The sequence below is a fragment of the Bos mutus genome, chromosome 12 (genome assembly GCF_027580195.1).
Source record: "Bos mutus isolate GX-2022 chromosome 12, NWIPB_WYAK_1.1, whole genome shotgun sequence".
Taxonomy (NCBI): Eukaryota; Metazoa; Chordata; class Mammalia; order Artiodactyla; family Bovidae; genus Bos; species Bos mutus.
The window spans coordinates 19,374,117-19,392,362 of NC_091628.1; the positions used below are offsets into that span (position 1 = coordinate 19,374,117).

General features: G+C 42.6%; 1 long non-coding RNA gene across 1 annotated transcript in view; it reads left to right on the forward strand.

Moving 5' to 3' along the window:
- The window catches only part of LOC138990188 (uncharacterized), a 30,077-nt gene that overhangs the window by 5,935 nt on the left and 5,896 nt on the right, over nt 1–18,246 (forward strand). Inside the window, exon 2 of the long non-coding RNA XR_011466293.1 lies at nt 16,881–17,079. This is a non-coding gene — a long non-coding RNA (uncharacterized lncRNA). The remainder of the gene's footprint in view (nt 1–16,880; nt 17,080–18,246) is intronic.

The following is an 18,246-nucleotide window of genomic DNA, read 5'->3' on the forward strand; positions in this document are numbered from 1 at the left end:
ACTGAGCAATTAACACTTTTACTTTTTTTTCAACCTAGAAGATGTGTACCTTAATCCCCTTCTCTTCTGTGGAAGATAAAGCAGGTTGTCTTGAGCATGAAGTGCCTATTTAAGTCTGCCTTTTTTAAACAACTGAATTGTTGTTTATTCATTATTAATTTGTAAGAGTTTTTAAATATATTCTGGATAAAAGTCTTCTGTCAGATATAAGATATTATGAGTATCTTGAAAGCAAGCAGGACCCTTGTGGGGCCCTCCTGCGCACAAAAGCCTTTCTATGTCCCCTGTTTTCTTATTTGCAGGAAAAGGGCTTCTGTCTCCTAGACCTTCCTGAATACCAAAGAGCAGATTCAAACAGTTGCTAATCAGGGAAGTAAGGGGATGTAGAAACAAAGGAGGAACAATTGGAAAATTATAGTGCAAGACCCTGGTGCCTCCTCAAGAGGTATAGGTAACAATATCTTTGAGTTCTACCCGAACCAAAATCCCCACCCAGTGGAGGTTGGCAACTTCAGGGAGAGTACCAGATTACTAGAGCACCACCCTGTTACCTCATCACCAACCAATCAGAAGAAAGTCTCATACCCAGCAGCCCTCACCCCAAGTTTTGCCCATGTAAGCTTCTCCCCCCAAACCAGGAGAGTCTGGGGGGTTATAAGCACGAGCCACGTGTTTTTCTTGCATGGCCCTGCAATAAAACTTTCTCTGCTCCAAACTCTAACATTTTGGGTTTGTTTGGCCTCGCTGTGCACTGGGCACACCACTTGTGAACTTGCATCAGTAACATCTTCCAGTCTGCGGCTTTTTTTCTTTTTTCGTTTTTTAGTGGCGTCTTTTGATGAAGTTCTTAATTATAATTAGATCCAATTTATCAATTTTTTCCTTTTCGGTGAGTGTCTTTTGTATCTGTTCAAGAAATCTCTCAGCATTGACGGCCACATTCATTGATTTATGGACTCTTTCACTGGGATTTTTGGCTAATAAGCTTTGTTGATAAACACTGGAATGAATTACTTGAAGGAGCCAGTGTTACATTTTAGGTTAGCTATAAATTCTGCTTTGATTGCTAATCAAAGTAGCTTAGTATGTTATATGCTGCATACACAATAACATTGCAAAAGGATATACTTTTTCTATGAAATGATTTTTAAGGGTTCCACCATTTGATAATCCCTATATATCTATTGTTAATAATTTTTTAAATGACATTTCTTTTTCTATATATAGTCAGTAAAACTTCATAATCACATAGGTTACTTTCATATGCTTATAATATAGTGAAGTAAAGTGAAGTGTTAGTCAGTCTGTCGTGTCTAACTCTTTGGGACTCCATGGACTGTAGCTTCCCAGGCCCCTCTGTTCATGGGATTCTCCAGGCAAGAATACTGGAGTGGGTTGCTGTTTCTTTCTTCACGGATCTTCCCAACCCAGGGATCAAACCCAGGTCTCCTGCATTGAAGGAAGATGCTTTACCATCTGAGCTACTAGAGAAGCCCCTTATAATAATATATTAATATATTATATAATATAGTCAATATATTATTATGTAATATATGTATATTATGTAATATATGTAATAATTGTATTTATTATATAATTACATATATAATTGTATTATATATGTAATATATGTAATAATTATGTGATAGATGTATATTGTGTACATATATACATACTTTATGTGTATATTATTATACATACATTATGTAATTATGTACATATTATTATGTAATAATAATATATTGCCATAATATATTGACTATATTGCTTATAATATATTTACTATAATTCATCACAAAGGTGATTTTTGACATCTCTTACTACCTTAATGGTTTATATCAAAACTGTATCATTGCTTAATGAAATAAGCAATGATAAAGAAATAAATTCTTCTCCAACATTATGTGGCTCAAACAATCACATTTTGTGATTGTGCCATTCTATAAAGGACAACAAGACTTTTGTCCTTTTAATTAGAAGATTTATTCTAATTCCAATCAGAGTATGATGGCTTTATAACAACGTTCCTTTAAATATTAGAAATATTATATAATTTGCTAACTTTATCAATATTTCCTGTAAAATGTACGTGATGGTTTTTTTACTTCACTAGAAAGGCATATTGGCACAATGGGTATTTTATTTGTGAGCAAAGTTAGGAACACAACTTCAAATAATCAACTGAATATTACCATATCTTTTATATATTAGCCATTTTGAAATAATAGCCAACTAAGATTTTTCATATATGAATATATTTACTATACATATGCATATATGATGTTCATCTAAGAAATTCACATGAAAATAAAAAATGTAAACTATTCTGGTTAATGCAATTGGATGTGAGTTAATACTAATCACCAAGACACCAATGTTTCTCATCTGTTTTTAAGCCTCATAACATCACTGTAAAAATTATGATCTGCATTTATAAGATCTGGAAATGGAGGTTCAGAAAGATTAAGTAACTTAAGCAAAAGCATAACTAGTAAGTGCTAGAACCAGATGTTAGGACTATTTGCTTCTGAAGCAGGTGTTCTTCCAGTGTTATCTTTCAGCATTTGAGGGTATATAGAGATTATATTCGGAGAAGGCGATGGCACCCCACTCCAGCACTCTTGCCTGGAAAATCCCATGGACGGAGAAGCCTGGTAGGCTGCAGTCCATGGGGTCACGTAGAGTCAGACACGACTGAGCAACTTCACTTTCACTTTTCCCTTTCATGCGTTGGAGAAGGAAATGGCAACCCACTCTAGTGTTCTTGCCTGGAGAATCCCAGGGACGGGAAGCCTGGTGGGCTGCCGTCTATGGGGTCGCACAGAGTCGGACACGACTGCCATGACTTAGCAGCAGCAGCAGCAGCAGAGATTATATTGGGCTTCCCAGGTGGCACTAGTGGTAAAGAACCCACCTGCCAATGCAGGAGATATAAAGAAACACGGGTTTGATCCCTGAGTCAGGAAGATCCTCTGGAGAAGGAAATGGCAGCCCACTCCAGTATTCTTGCCTGGGAAATCTCATGGACAGAGGAGCCTGGTGGGCTACAGTCCTTAGGGTTGCACAGAGTTGGACACAACTATAGTGACTTAGCATGCATGCGAACCGCATGCAGGACTTCCCTGGTGGTCCAGTGGTTAAGAATCTGTCTGTGAATGTGGGGGACATAGTTCAATCCCTGGTCTGAGAAGATTCCACATGCCAAGGGGCAAGTAAACAGTGCACCACAACTACGAAGCCCAAGCCCTAGAGCCCAAGCCCTGCAACAAGGGAAGCCACTGCAGTGAGAAGCCCAAGCACCTCAACTAGAGAACACTTTCAACAACTAGAGAAAAGCCTGTGCACAGCAATGAAGATCCAGCACAACCAAAAATACATAAATGAATGAATAAAAATTTTAAAAGTGAAGAAGACCTAAAGAGCCTCTTGATGAAAGTGAAAGAGGAGAGTGAAAAAGTTGGCTTAAAACTTAACATTCAGAAAACGAAGATCATGGCATCTGGTCCCATCACTTCATGGCAAATACATAGGGAAACAGTGGAAACAATGACAGACTTTATTTTTTGGGCTCCAAAATCACTGCAGATGGTGACTGCAGCCATGAAATGAAAAGACGCTTGCTCCTTGGAAGGAAAGTTATGACCAACCTAGACAGCATATTGAAAAGCAGAGACATTACTTTGCTAACAAAGGTCCATCTAGTCCAAGTTATGGTTTTTCCAGTAGTCATGTGAGAGTTGGACTATGAAGAAAGCTGAGCACTGAAGAATTGATGCTTTTGAACTGTGGTGTTGGAGATGACTCTTGAGAGTCTCTTGGACTGCAAGGAGATCCAACCAGTCCATGCTAAAGGAATTCAGTCCTGAATATTCATTGGAAGGACTGATGCTGAAGCTGAAATTCCAATACTTTGGCCACCTGACGCGAAGAACTGACTGAACTGAAAAGACCCTGATGCTGGGAAAAACTGGAGGCAGAAGAGGACGACAGAGGATTAGATGGCTGGATGGCATCACCGACTCAATGGACATGAGTTTGAGTAAACTCCGGGAGTTGGTGATGGACAGGGAGGCCTGTGTGCTGTAGTCCCTGGGGTAGAAGTCAGACATGACTCAGTGACTGAACTGAACTGAAAAAACCCATGTATAGTAAAATATTAATGGTAGAATCCAGGTGGTAATTACACAGTATTCACTATAAAATTCTCTCAACTTTGCTGTAAATTTGTGAATTTTCATAATAAAATGTTTTGGGGAAAAAAATCTATAAATTTCATGCCATCCTAGTTCAGCAGGAAACACAAAAGAAGCCACTGTAATGATTAGACCTGTATTCTGATTTCCGGGCTCGATAGCCTTTTAGACGGAATCTAATTTCCTGGATTCTGATCTCTCAGGGTTTTTATTACTTAAAATTAGTTACCTGTATTTTGATTTTCTGGTTTATCTATTTGTTTATTCGTTTTCAAATGCTTATCTTCACCTTCTGCGAACCCGGCCCTGTTAGGTAGAGGATACAGTTTTGTCCCTGTTTCCCTGAATCCTCCATCCATGGCTTATTTTCAGTAAACAGTATCTTCGATCTCTTAATTCTATCAGAAATGCTAGTTCCTTCATCTCTGGCTGAGGCTAAAACTGACAGGACCACATTATCCATTGAGTGCTACAAGACTCCACTCCTAGAGCCTAGGAGTTTCTGTTTTTGTTTTTGGTGGGGGGAGGGGGGAGGGCCGGGTGATGGTGGTGGTGGTGTCGTATCTCCAATTTACAAAAAAGAAACTGCAAAATCTTCCACATTCCCTAGAATGCAGAAACAATTCCTAGTCCCCTTGATTCTCCCTTTTTCAGCTTTAGATCCCAAAGGACTAACAGCCAGCATTTCTGGTCCCAGTGGCAAATCCAGCTCTAAAGCAGATGCTGTAGGGGAGTAAGATACTCCAACAGAGAGGTGGACCCTTAAACTGTCATCATCTTATGCCACTGGATTCCTTGTGCATTGGGCTACCTTCTACTTCCCATGTAGGCCCGTGGAGAGAATGCACTATTTGAGTTTTTCTGATGCTTGTGACAGTGATTTCTCAATCAAACCGGACAAGCAACCAACTCTTGATGAAGAGCTGTTGCATCACACGTCTGGAACTCAGGGAGAAAATACACCAATCATGCTGCCACCACCATCATCACCATCATTTTGGTTGCTTGTGGCCATGAATTTCTCAGTGTAAATTTAAATCAGTAATGCTTGCATGTGCGCTAAGTCACTTTAGTCATGTCTTATTCTTTGCAACCCTATGGACTCTAGCCCCTCAGGCTTCTCTGTCCGTGGGATTCTCCCGGCAAGAATACTGGAGTGGGTTGCCCTGCCCTTCTCCAGGGATATTTCCGACCCAGGAATTGAACTCGAATCTCTCATGTCTCCTGCATTGGCAGGCAGGTTCTTCACCACTAGCACCACCTGGGAACCCCCTAAATCATCCCCTAAACCAGTGACTAAAAACAGGGGATGGGGAATATTCTTACACTCTTTGTCCTTCAGAGCCTTAGTTTTGAACTGTTTTAGCTGATTTAGCCCTCATAAAGCCTTGTTCTTTTTCTCAACTTCCAGTTCTAATCACTACTGTTCTCTTACTGATGACTACTTGTCCTCTGACCTCATGCAAGGCCCATCTTATCAGCTGAGATCTTAGCTTCTGTTTCTCCACTTTTAGCTGTGTTATTTCTGGGTCCCTTGAGAAAGATCCAGCCAACCTAGGCCCCTGGATCACAAGGATGCTCCTGCGGCCTGTACGTACTGCACACCCGGAGCTGGGGCCTACCTGGGCAGCTTTTTGCACATAAAATCCCAGGATTATAAAGATTTCCACTTAGTACATATCAACAAATAAAGAATATTGGTTTTAAGGACTTTATTGTGACAAGGTAAACAATAGAACCATGACTTATAAACCAATATCTAGTGAAAACTAAGAGTATTATGAAATATTTTATTTTTATTGGATGGTAATTACACCTGGATAGTTTACAAAATTATCATACATTCTTAATTTTATGCTTCCTCTAGGAAATCCTTCCCTATTTTAAATAAAGAGTATTCTATCTATTGAATGCATTGGTACTTCTATCCTGTTATACAATTACAACACTGTAAATAAACAGAAAGAGCTATGTGGTTTGACTACTTCAGTCAGAGAGAATTAGCTCCCTAAGAAGAACAGTGTTATTATCCTTTTCTCTTTAGAATCAAAAGGAGTCTGATGATAGTTCTTTGAAAGGACGACGCTGAGAAGACTAAATCTTCTCAAGTCTTCACGTCCCTGTTGAGCTGTCTTACTCTGGATGACTGTGAACAGACTGGGATGTATGTCTCTGCTAGGGACCCCAAAGAGCTCACTGCATAGGACCTACTCCAGCTTGGCTTTATATTTTCTGCATTTTTCTTCTGTTTTTGTTCAGAAAAGCTATGGGGTTAAAAACAATGTGTGTGTGTGTGTGTGTGTGTGATAGAGAGAGAGAAACCATTTCAGTTACCATGTGTTTTAGTATTTAATAGTATTCAAATATAGTCATCTAACATTATGATCACTCTAATTGGCATATATTTTTTGTATATACTTGTGGTTGTTCAGTCACCCAGTCATGTCCGACTCTTTGCAACCCCATGGACTGCAGCGTGCCAGGCTTCCCTGTTCCTCACCATCTCCCGGAGTTTGCCCAAGTTAGTGTTCATTGCATTGGTGATATATATAGTTCTATACAGCCTAACAGCGTGCAGTTGGAGACTATTTAGCATGTCTGATGTGAAAGGCACTGGGCAATCTTAAATCTCCTGTTCAACAAAGCAGGTTATAAATCAACCAACTAACAAACTATGTGCCATGTGCTCAGTTGGGCCTGACTCTCTGTGACTCCATTGACTGTAGCCCACCAGGTTCCTCTGTCCGTGGGATTACTCAGGCAAGGAACACAGGAGTGGGATGCCATTTCCTCCGCCAGGGGATCTTCTTATCTAACTCGTGTCTCCTATGTCTCCTGCACTGTAGAAGACTCTTTACCATCCGCCTACAATTGGGGGAGCCATCGGGGAAGCCCCAGAAACTATATAGAGATACAGTATGTACAATACAGTGAGGACTATTCAAGTCCTAACTTTGCTAGATATTCCAGGTAAAGGTCAAACTGGTACTTTAATAATTCATAAAGAATTATTATATAAAGGATTATTATTAAAATAACAACTAGAACTCATTTATAACTGTATAAAGGAGACTGTTTCTGATAAATATCTATTATTCATGATTTATTACATAAATAGCATTATTATTATTTAATAGGTAATATGTTAATTGTTCTTCAGGATTAACTATTTTATGTTAACACTATATGAGAAAATGCTATCTTAACCTCTCTATGGGATGTGTGAAATCCTAACATACCTGTGGAAATTCAGCATTTTCATTTATCACCAGGCATAAGACATGGCTCCACCACCTCCTCCTCTCCAGCCTCATCTTCATTCCCACTGTCACCTCCTATGAACTAGGACAGAGGACAGAGATATAAATATGACATAATTGGTCAGCTTTTACTACCACACACCACCTGACCCAGGTCCTGAGAGTGACATTTGTATATTTGTCATACACACCTTCTGGAGAAGGCAATGGCACCCCACTCCAGTACTCTTGCCTGGAAAATCCCATGGACGGAGGAGCCTGGTAGGCTGCAGTCCATGGGGTCGCGAAGAGTCGGACACGACTGAGCGACTTCACTTTCACTTTTCCCTTTCATGCATTGGAGAAGGAAATGGCAGCCCACTCCAGTTTTCTTGCCTGGAGAATCCCAGGGACGGGGAAGCCTGGTGGGCCGCCGTCTATGGGGTCGCACAGAGTTGGACATGACTGAAGTGACTTAGCGGCATACACACCTTCTCTCAGTTTAAGTACATAACAAAGCTTAATGCTCTCTGTTCAAATTTGCTACAGGTACATTCTTAACATTTCAGGCATGCATAAAAATAGAGGTGTTGTGTTTGGTTTTTTTCTGATTAAATCAAATAGGGAGGTGGCTGTTGTTTTTGGCCACAGTTCTCACATTTGCTGAGAAATAGGCGAGGATTTTTAGGGGTGGGGGAATCCTGTGTAAGGGCTTCCTGTGAAGCCATTAGCTGAAAACCTTCGGTTTAAACCACAATGTCCAGAGCTGGCCTCTAGCTGCTGTCTCAGGGCTGCCTGGCCTCCTGCCTGTCCCCACCCCTTGCACCTCTGCTCCACCATTAACAGCTGTTTGTTGGTGGGGGAGAGACTTTCACTTCTACATTATACTCTTCTGCACTGTCTGCATTTTCACATATTTACTCTATGTGTATGAGAACACTGAAGTTCTTCTTTTCTTGCCTGCTGTTTTACAAAGCCACGCATTACTTACATTAAATTATAAATGTGAGATGTTCACACTGATGCACCCTGCCCGTGGCTACCCACACTCACACCTTCTCTCTGCTTCCCACCTCATTCTCTCTCCCTTCTCACCTTTTTCTTCTTCTCTGCTCTCATGAGTTTCCAGTGTTGCCTTTCTTTGTTTGCACAGATTTTTTTTCTCCACTGTACCCTTTGTGGGAACCGTCTTAGACACTCCTCACAGGTCCTCATTTGTAATTACATTCTCCTTTGGTTGCCATGATGGCTAACCTATAGGCCATAGCTTGGAAACACTTGTCCAGAGTGACTCCTGCATGGAGTGGCATATTTCTCAACTTCTTTTACTTTTTATCCTCATATGATTTGAGAACAATTATTAAAAACGTGTTCTTCCTCTTCCTTCAAGTCCTTTTCCCTCTTGGCTAGTATAGCAGGTTTTGTTACCGGCAGAACTTTCTCTCAAGTGAAAGGCGACAGAGAGTTAACTAAAAGACACAGTGAGCTCCTGGGTGTGTCCAGAGTCTGATTTGGGTTTAGAAGAGGAACAGAAAGAATTTTTGTGTTTTAGAAATTGAGGAGGCCTCTTGGCCTAGTTTGAAAAACACAAACAGATAAAATTCTGTTTTTAAAAAATCCAACAAAGTCTAGTTGGGAAGCTAAGCTAGCATCTTGTTATTAATGCATCAGAAGTCTTGGTCACATATTTTTAATGCACTTGTTACTTATTAATTTAATATCCGAATGCATAGATCTCCTCCTGGCCCCTGTTAACCTTAATCGTGAGTTTTCTGTGCAGTCCCTCTGGCGCCCACCCTAGAGAGCTCGCTATGGGACAGCTTCCAGGTAACCTGGGGCTTCAGCGAAGCACCGACCGATTGGCCTGGTCGCTCCTGTGCAGGCCGTGGTTTCTGCGCACACAGAAAATGATGGGGTGAGTCATAGTCCTCCTTTCCAACAAAAGGGCATTGTACTATGCTGTTTGGTTCAGGCTCTGGCGTGCCACTTGTGGTTGTGATCGTATGGGGCAGGAGGCTGGCTGCAGCTGCATTCTAATGGGCTGCTTCGGGTGTGCCCCGATAGACCGTGAGATACTTTAAGGCTGCGAGGCTTTGATTTACCTTAGATGCTCAGCGCTAAGTGCACTTGTGCTTAGCTCGGGGCAGCGCTAAGCCAGTTTGGCTTGGTTGGAAAGCTGCAAAAGAGGGAAGGGCTAAAGTTTGCGCTGTGCTGGGGGAAGCTGCAGAGGCCGCCTGATGAGGCCGGCTTGCCGGCCCAGTGCCGGCAGGGGGCGCAGTTGCACCAGTAGCTAGAACGCCCCACTTGTTTACTCGAGCGTTACCTTTTTGGTGAATCCGGAGGCGTGAGACCCTAGAAATTTAAACTTAAACCTGCACATAAGTATTAGAATATGAACTATTGAGCAGAACAAACTCGCATTATATTTAGTCCAAAAGGCACAAGAATAGTCCGGAGTTCAGTTCAGTTCAGTCGCTCAGTCGTGTCCGACTCTTTGCAACCCCATGAATTGCAGCACACCAGGCCTCCCTGTCCATCACCAACTCCCAGAGTTCACTCAAACTCACGTCCATCAAGTCGGTGATGCCATCCAGGCGTCTCATCCTCTGTCGTCCCCTTCTCCTCCTGCCCCCAATCCCTCCCAGCATCAGAATCTTTTCAGTGAGTCAACTCTTCACATGAGGTGGCCAAAGTACTGGAGTTTCAGCTTTAGCATCATTCCTTCCAAAGAAATCCCAGGGCTGATCTCCTTCAGAATGGACTGGTTGGATCTCCTTGCAGTCCAAGGGACTCTCAAGAGTCTTCTCCAACACCACAGTTCAAAAGCATCAATTCTTCAGCGCTCAGCCTTCTTCACAGTCCAACTCTCACATCCATACATGACCAGTGGAAAAACCATAGCCTTGACTAGATGGACCTTGGTTGGCAAAGTAATGTCTCTGCTTTGTAATATGCTATCTGGGTTGGTCATAACTTTCCTTCCAAGGAGAAAGCATCTTTTAATTTCATGGCTGCAATCACCATCCGCAGTGATTTTAGAGCCCCCCCAAATAAAGTCTGACACTGTTTCCACTGTTTCTCCATCTATTTGCCATGAAGTGATGGGACCAGATGCCATGATCTTCGTTTTCTGAATGTTGAGCTTTAAGCCAACTTTTTCACTCTCCTCTTTCACTTTCATCAAGAGGCTTTTTAGTTCCTCTTCACTTTCTGCCATAAGGGTGGTGTCATCTGGAAGTGTGTCCAGAGTTAGCTTACCGAAATACTGAGTCAGGACACCTCCCAGAGTCAGATCTAAAGAGGAAAATTACCTGGTCAGCCTTCTAGGAAATTTGAATAATTTTGCATTTGGACGCTTCTTACACTCACTTGACGAACTAGTTCTTCTGATTTAGCCACCTCGTTTGTCAGAGGAGAAGCCAACGTTTACGAATCCAGTCCCCTAGTCTCCTCAAGAGGATGTAGCTACAGAAAAATTATATAGAAGTTTTCTGGGTTTTAGCCATGCTTTGAAAACACCCCAAAAGAGGGCCATTTGGAAAACTGCACTTACAATCCTGCTCTCTCTCATACACACACACACACACACACACATGTACCTATATAAAATATAACATTTATACACAAAAATATATTCATATAGTATATATTTTATGGGGCTTCCCAGGTGTCTCAGTGGTAAAGAATCTGCCTGCCAATGCAGATGTGCGTTCGATCCCTGGGTCAGGAAGATCCCCTGGAGTAGGAAATGGCAACCCATTCCATTGGAAACTTCCATGAACAGAGTAGCCTGGTGGGTTACAGCCCATGGGGTTGCAAAGAGTCGGACACGACTGAGCTACTGAGCACACAGTATATATTTTATATATGATAAATATATATTAAAAACCTATCCATCTCTGCCTGCAATGCAGGAGACCTGGGTTCAGTCCCCTGGAGGAGGACAGGGTAACCCACTCCAGTGTTCTTTCTTGGGACATCCCCTGGACAGAGGAGCCTAGCAGGCTACAGTTCACGGGGTCACAAAGAGTCAGACGTGACTGAGTGACTAAGCACAGCACAGCACAGCACATCTACCTATCTATCTATTTTTCAGGCCCTTAATAGAGGCAGCATAGCCTAGTGACCTCAGCATACAGGGTCACTGGGTTTGAATTCTTGGTTCTGTCACTTATTAGCTGTATGACCTTGTGCAAGTTAATTAACCTCTTTGTGACTTAATTTTCTCACCTATAAATGAGGTTAATAATAGTAAATGTTTCATTAGTTTAAGGATTAAATAGGTTAATTTTGTAAAGCTCTTAGGATCATACTTGGTACATAAAAAATTACTATAATAATTGTTAAATAAAATTCATAAAATTTTGAAAACACTATCTTAATCATGAATGTAGATCACATTTCATAGGTACTTTTTAAAAGGTTTGAAGTTGGCCTTTAATAATATCTTTTTTAGGGGAAATCTATCATGAACCTGTCCACCAGATTGAGTCTGAAGCTTTACATTATGATTCCAGGTGAGGCTCTGGTTTCCAGGGTGCAGAAAAGTCATCTGACAATCTTTTTTTTCTCATTTTGGAAAATTAAAAAACAACCCCAGGAATTCCCTGGTGGTTCAGTGGTTAGGACTTCGGGCTTCCACTGTCAGGGGCGCAGGTTCCATCCCTGGTCAGGTAAACTAAAATTCCACATGCCGTGTGCCGCGGCTAAAAAAGCAAACAAACAACAAAAAAACCCCAAAACAGAAACCCCAAATTCAAATGCCCAAATCTTCGGAGAATCATGTGCTTGGAGGACTTTAAATGTAACTGCCCCCTTGTAGTCTGCTGTTTCAGAGGAACCACAACTTTCTTTCTGGAGCTGATTCTTCATCAGCTTCCTCCCCTGTTCCTGAGTGTCTCTATCTGAGCCAGCCACTGTTGTATTCGGCTTGTCTGTGGGGGCTGCAGGGAGTGGCTGGCAGGAAAGATGATCAAGGATAGTCTGTCCAGGCCACGTGGGACATCTGGACTCCAGGGTCAGCCAGTAGAAGTAGGGGGGTCCCTGCCCCGTGAGAGGCCACTAGGATCCAGCTGAAGCCCAAGTTGGGGCAGTCAGGCCCAGCTCTCAGGGGCTGTCGCTGGACAGATCAAAGCAGCTCCAAGAGTGCAGAAGAGGCAGCTCCCCCTACTTGGGTAGAAGGATAGCAAGAAAATAGTTCAGTTCAGTTGCTCAGTCGTGTCTGACTTTGTGACCCCACGGACCGCAGCATGCCAGGTTTCCCTGTCCATCACCAACTCCCGGAGCTTGCTCAAACCCATGTCCATCAAGTCGGTGATAACATCCAACCATCTCATCCTCTGTCACCCCTTCTCCTGCCTTCAATCTTCCCCAGCATCACGGTCTTTTCCAATGAATCAGTTTTCACATCAGGTGACCAAAGTATTGGAGTTTCAGCTTCAGCATCAGTCCTTCCAGTGAATATTCAGGACTGATTTCCTTTAGGATGGACTGCTTGGATCTCCTTGCAGTCCAAGGGACTCTCAAGAGTCTTCTCCAACACCACAGTTCAAAAGCATCAATTCTTTAGCGCTCAGCTTTCTTTATAGCCTGACTCTCACATCCATACACGACTACTGGAAAAACCATAGCTTGGACTAGATGGACCTTTGTTGGCAAAGTAATGTCTCTGCTTTTTAATATACTGTCGAGAATGGTCATAACTTTCCTTCCAAGGAGCAAGCATCTTTTAATTTCATGGCTGCAGTCACCATCTGCAGTGATTTTGGAACCCAAAAAAATAAAGTCTGTCACTGTTTCCATTGTTTCCCCATCTGTTTGCCAGGAAGTGATAGGACTGGATGCCATGATCTTAGTTTTCTGAATGCTGAGTTTTAAGCCACCTTTTTCAGTCTCCTCTTTCACCTTCAACAAGAGGCTCTTTAATTCCTCTTCGTTTTCTGCCATAAGGGTGGTATCATTTGCACATCTGAGGTTATTGATATTTCTCCCAGCAGTCTTGATTCCAGCTTGTGCTTCATCCAGCCCGGCATTTCGCATGATGTACTGTGCATATAAGTTAAATAAGCAGGGTGACAATATACAGCCTTGACGTACTCCTTTCCCGATTTGGAACCAGTGTGTTGTTCCATGTCCAGTTCTAACTCTTGCTTCCTGACCTGCATACAGGTTTCTCAGGAGGCAGATAAGGTGGTCTGGTATTTCCATCTCTTTAAAAATTTGCCACAGTTTGTTGTGATCAACACAGTGAAAGGCTTTGGTACGTAATAAATAAATAGTAGTCAATAAAGCAGGAAAACATGGAAGAAATGTCCTAGGGTCTCACCTGAGGAGAGGACTGAGTGGAGATCTTCAGGAAGAGAAAAGGGTCCCTGAAAGGCCTTGGCTGTGAGGGGGCAGGGCTGAGAGGCTGTCTGCGAAGAAGAAAGGCTGGTCTCTAGTTGGGTGGAGGGCTCAGATAACCAATAATCAGGGAGATCTGCTGAGGCAGAAGAAGATGCCAGCAGGAAAGTCCCTGAGGAGCATGAAGGAACCCCTAAATTCCCCACAGATATCTCTTCACATGTTACCTGGAAGCCACCACTGGGAGGCTTTGAAAGAAGATACTGGGTCACCCCACACAAGCACTTGCCAAGCCAGGTGACCCGTTGAGAGAAGCTGCTAATTGTAATAGAGGCAAAATGTTATCTGTGCTAAGTTTAAAACAGTTTTCCAGGGGGAAATAAGGACAGGCCAATGCAGCCAAAAAGAGTTGGTTGTTGGCTTTGCAGAAAGTTACAACTGACAAAGAGGGTTGCCAGGCGTCCTGTGCTGAACCGGACAGTGTGGTATTTTAGTTTCTGATGTATTAAAATGCAGCAAATAGTTTGTTTTTTTTTTAATCACTATTATTTCAGATGTACTTTTTGTTATATTTTGATTGATTTTTTAATCAGCAGAGGTTTGTAATTTCACCTTTTATTTACTCTTTCTGCTAAATGTTAAATGGACAGCACTACTTAAAGGAGAATTGTGAGCCGTTTGAGATGTGAGGAATTCTTCTAGGAATCTGTGCACAAGTAAACCATTCCAACACTGATGCTAAGTATTCTGTTAAATAAATACCTGTCCCTTGGGAGGGGAGGGTACACTCTACAAAACAATTTTTTTTTCCCTCAGTCTCTGTGGGGTGCATATTTTTGCAATCCTAGGAAATGCTTATCTTTAAGGCAACAGAAGAGCTAACATTTACTGAGGGTTTACCATGTGCTGTGTGAGCCATCAAGGTCCTCTATTCTTTCTCACAATAATCCCAACAGAGAGATGCTCTAATTATCCTCATACTACCGAAGAGGAAACAGGCTCAAGAAGAATAAGTATTGAGACCAAAAACGTAGATGTTATTCTCAATTCCTCTTCCCTCTCCCAGACGCTCATTATTAACACGTTCTGCCATCTGTAACACCAAAATATATCTAAAAATCTGACCTTTTTTTCACCCTAACTCAAGTCCTCATTATCTTTCTTGCTTGGATGTTGCATTAGCCTCTAACTGCCCCCAGGTCACTCTTACCCGATATAATCTTTCTTCCACACTACAGCCAGCATGGTCTTTTTAATTAATTAATTTTATTTTTATTTTTTGGCCACAGCCCATGGCATTCGGGATCTTAGTTCTCCAGCTCCCCAACCAGGGACTAACCCATGCCCTCTGCATTGGAAGCTCAAAGTCTTAACCATTGGACTGCCAGGGAAGTCCTAGAGTAATTTTTTAAAACTGTAAGTCAGACCACATACTCTCCAACGACTTTCCTTCACATTTAAGATAAAGTGGAGGACTTACAAGGCCCTACATGATCTGGTTCCTGGTTGCCATGAGCAAAGCCTTCATTCATTTAACAAAGAATTATTGAGGGCTTCCCTGGTTGCTCAACAGTAAGGAATCAGCCTGCAATGCAGGAGGCACAAGAGACATGGGTTCGATCCCTGAGTCAGGAAGATCACCTGTAGAGGGGCATAGCAAACCACTCCAGTATTCTTGCCTGGAGAATCCCTTGGACAGAGGAGTCTATCGGGTTACCGTCCATAGTGTCACAAAGAGTCAGACGTGACTGAAGAGACTTGGCACTCACTACGTACGTGCCAGGCACTATTCTAAATGCTGGGCGAATTGTTTCTGTCCAGAGCTTGCAATAATCAAGGAAATATGTAGGACGATAAGCATTATCTTGTAATAACCTATAACGGAGCATAATCTGCAAAAATACCGAAACACTGTGCTGTACACCTAAAGCTAACATAATATTGTAACTCAACCAAACTTCAATTAAAAGAAAAAAAGAAATATGTAGGCTAGCAGATAGTGGATAGAAAAACAGAAGGACTAAAACAAGCCAGTAACAGTGTACAATGTACAGGTCTGAAATTGGGGTATTGATCGAAGTTTGTCTGTTTTTTTCAAAGAAAATGCATTAAAGCAATGCTTTTGCTGGGACTTCCCTGGTGGCTCAGTGGCTAAGACTTGGAGCTCCCCATGCAGGGGGCCTGGGTTTGATCCTTGGTCTGGGAACAAGATCCCATATGCCACAACTCTGACCTGGTGCAGGCAAAAAATACATATATACGTGTATATTTTAAAAGGCAGTGCTTTGGAATTAAAAATGAAAAAAATACCCATTTTTTTTAAAAGGAAAAAAGAAAGGGAAACTGCAGACAATCTGGTGGTGAAAGCAAAGGGTGCAACTTTAAGTTGTCTTTTCTGGGAGAGCAACTGGTTTAGAAGACTAAACTATGCATATGTAAAGCAAAGATTTTGAACCATTTTCTGGGTTACACTTACATCTTTAGTTTCACGAAGGATGACTTGAAGCAGCCACATTTGTGATTTAAAACTTATTCTTCAGTGTTATTTTCCATTTGCAAATTGGTTGGATCCACTTGAGTCAAACTGTGCTTTGGTAGATGTCATTGCTGCTTTTGGACGTGTTCTCTCAAATTAGGTTACAGAAACAAGAGTTGAATTATACACACAGCTGCAGAAATAGATTTCTACTTGCAAATGTAAGATGAAAAATAGGAAACTTGAGAGAGCTCCTTTAATGTTGAAACCAACCGACCAACTTTCTGGGTAAAGTTCTGTTTCTTAACACATTCAGAAATCGGTGGGTTGGTGTCCACATGGCCTGAGGAGGCAGGCAGTCCCCTTTTAGAGCATAAGCTGGGGTCGCACAGATAGATGTTTGAATCCAGTTCTGCTCTTCCTAGTTGGGTGACCCCGGTCAAGTCATTTAACCCTGTTACTTTCCTCATCTGCAAAAACCCCTGTGCCCAGAGCTCCCTCATGGGGTGGCTGTGAAGATTAATTGAGATGACTGAGTGATTTGCTTGATAAATGGAAGTCATTGTAAACTGTTAGCAGACTCCTTCTTGCTTTCATGCACTTGTGTTTTTGTTCTTGCTCTGTTCACAGGCAGCATGAACAAGGAATTTATCATCCACACTGGGGCCCTTTTGAATATAAAAGCGGACACCAAACCTGAGAGAACTCTGGGCTCTTAGGAGTAGGTTGGGACTCTCCCAGGTCACCCTCCCGAAGACTGAGAAGCCTGTAGGAGGGGATGGCTGCCACCACCAGTGCCTGCTGGAGGGACAGAGAAGAAGGGGATGAGGTAGGCGATATTAGTTGCCCAGTCATGTCCAACTCTTTATCACCCCATGTCCTGTAGCCTTCTGGGCTCCTCTGTCCAAGGTATTCTCCAGGCAAGAATACTGGAGTGGGTTGCCATTTCCTTCTCCAGGGGATCTTCCCAACCCAGGGATGGAACCCGGGTCTTCTGCACTGCAGGCAGATTCTTTACCTGCTGAGCAACCAGGGAGACCCAAGGTAGGTAAGGACGGGCCTTGTCTGGATTGGTGTGCTGGTTAGGAACGAATAGTCAGTTCGAAAGATTAGGAACAGAAGAAGCCCCATTTCCCTCCTCTCCTGCCACTTTATAATTTTGGCAACGAACCTCCCTCTGTTGTGCCCAGATTGGGCTGGAGATTAAGCCAGCATGTGCCAAGGTAGCATCAGACCACAGAGGCAGGGTGAGGACCCCCAGCATGGTTATGAGTAAGCCTTTTCTTGTGAGCCGAACCATGGGGATTTATGCCACTGTGTTTATTTCTCTTTGTTACTTGCCAGTACAGTGATACCCAAAACTGCCGAATTTAAGGATAACTGACTTTACTTTCAGCTCCCGCTCCCATCCTCCACCAACATAGACCCGAATCCAAATCTCTTGACATTCTGTATATTTAAATGAGAGTCTGGGACAGTTTCTGTGACCGGCAAGGTCAGGAAACATTGCTCTTGCCTTGAGAAAAGCCATTTAAGCTTTCTGGCTTTGACTTGGTTGTGCCACGAGATATTAAGAAATGCCTTTTGTCATCTCACGTCTGGGCCTCAGCTATCAAAGGAGGGATGAATCTGAGGAGGCTCTGATGGAGCAAAGACAATCAGGGTGAGATTTCCAATACAGACACATCTCCAGGACAGGGTTTAGGGTTCTGTGGTCTGTCTGCTTCTGGCCCTGCCCTCACTGGGATCTTTTTCAATGCAACTTAGGAGGAAGTGAGCACTATGCATGCTGTGTGTGCTAAGTCACTTCAGTGGTCTCTGATTCTGTGTGACCCTACGGACTGTAGCCTGCCAGGCTCCTCCATCCATGGAATTTTCCAGGCTAGAATACTGAAATGGGTTGCCATGCCCTCCTCCAAGGGATCTTCCCGACCCAGGAATCAAACCCATGTCTCTTATATCTCCAGAATTGGGAGGCAGGTTCTTTACCACTAGC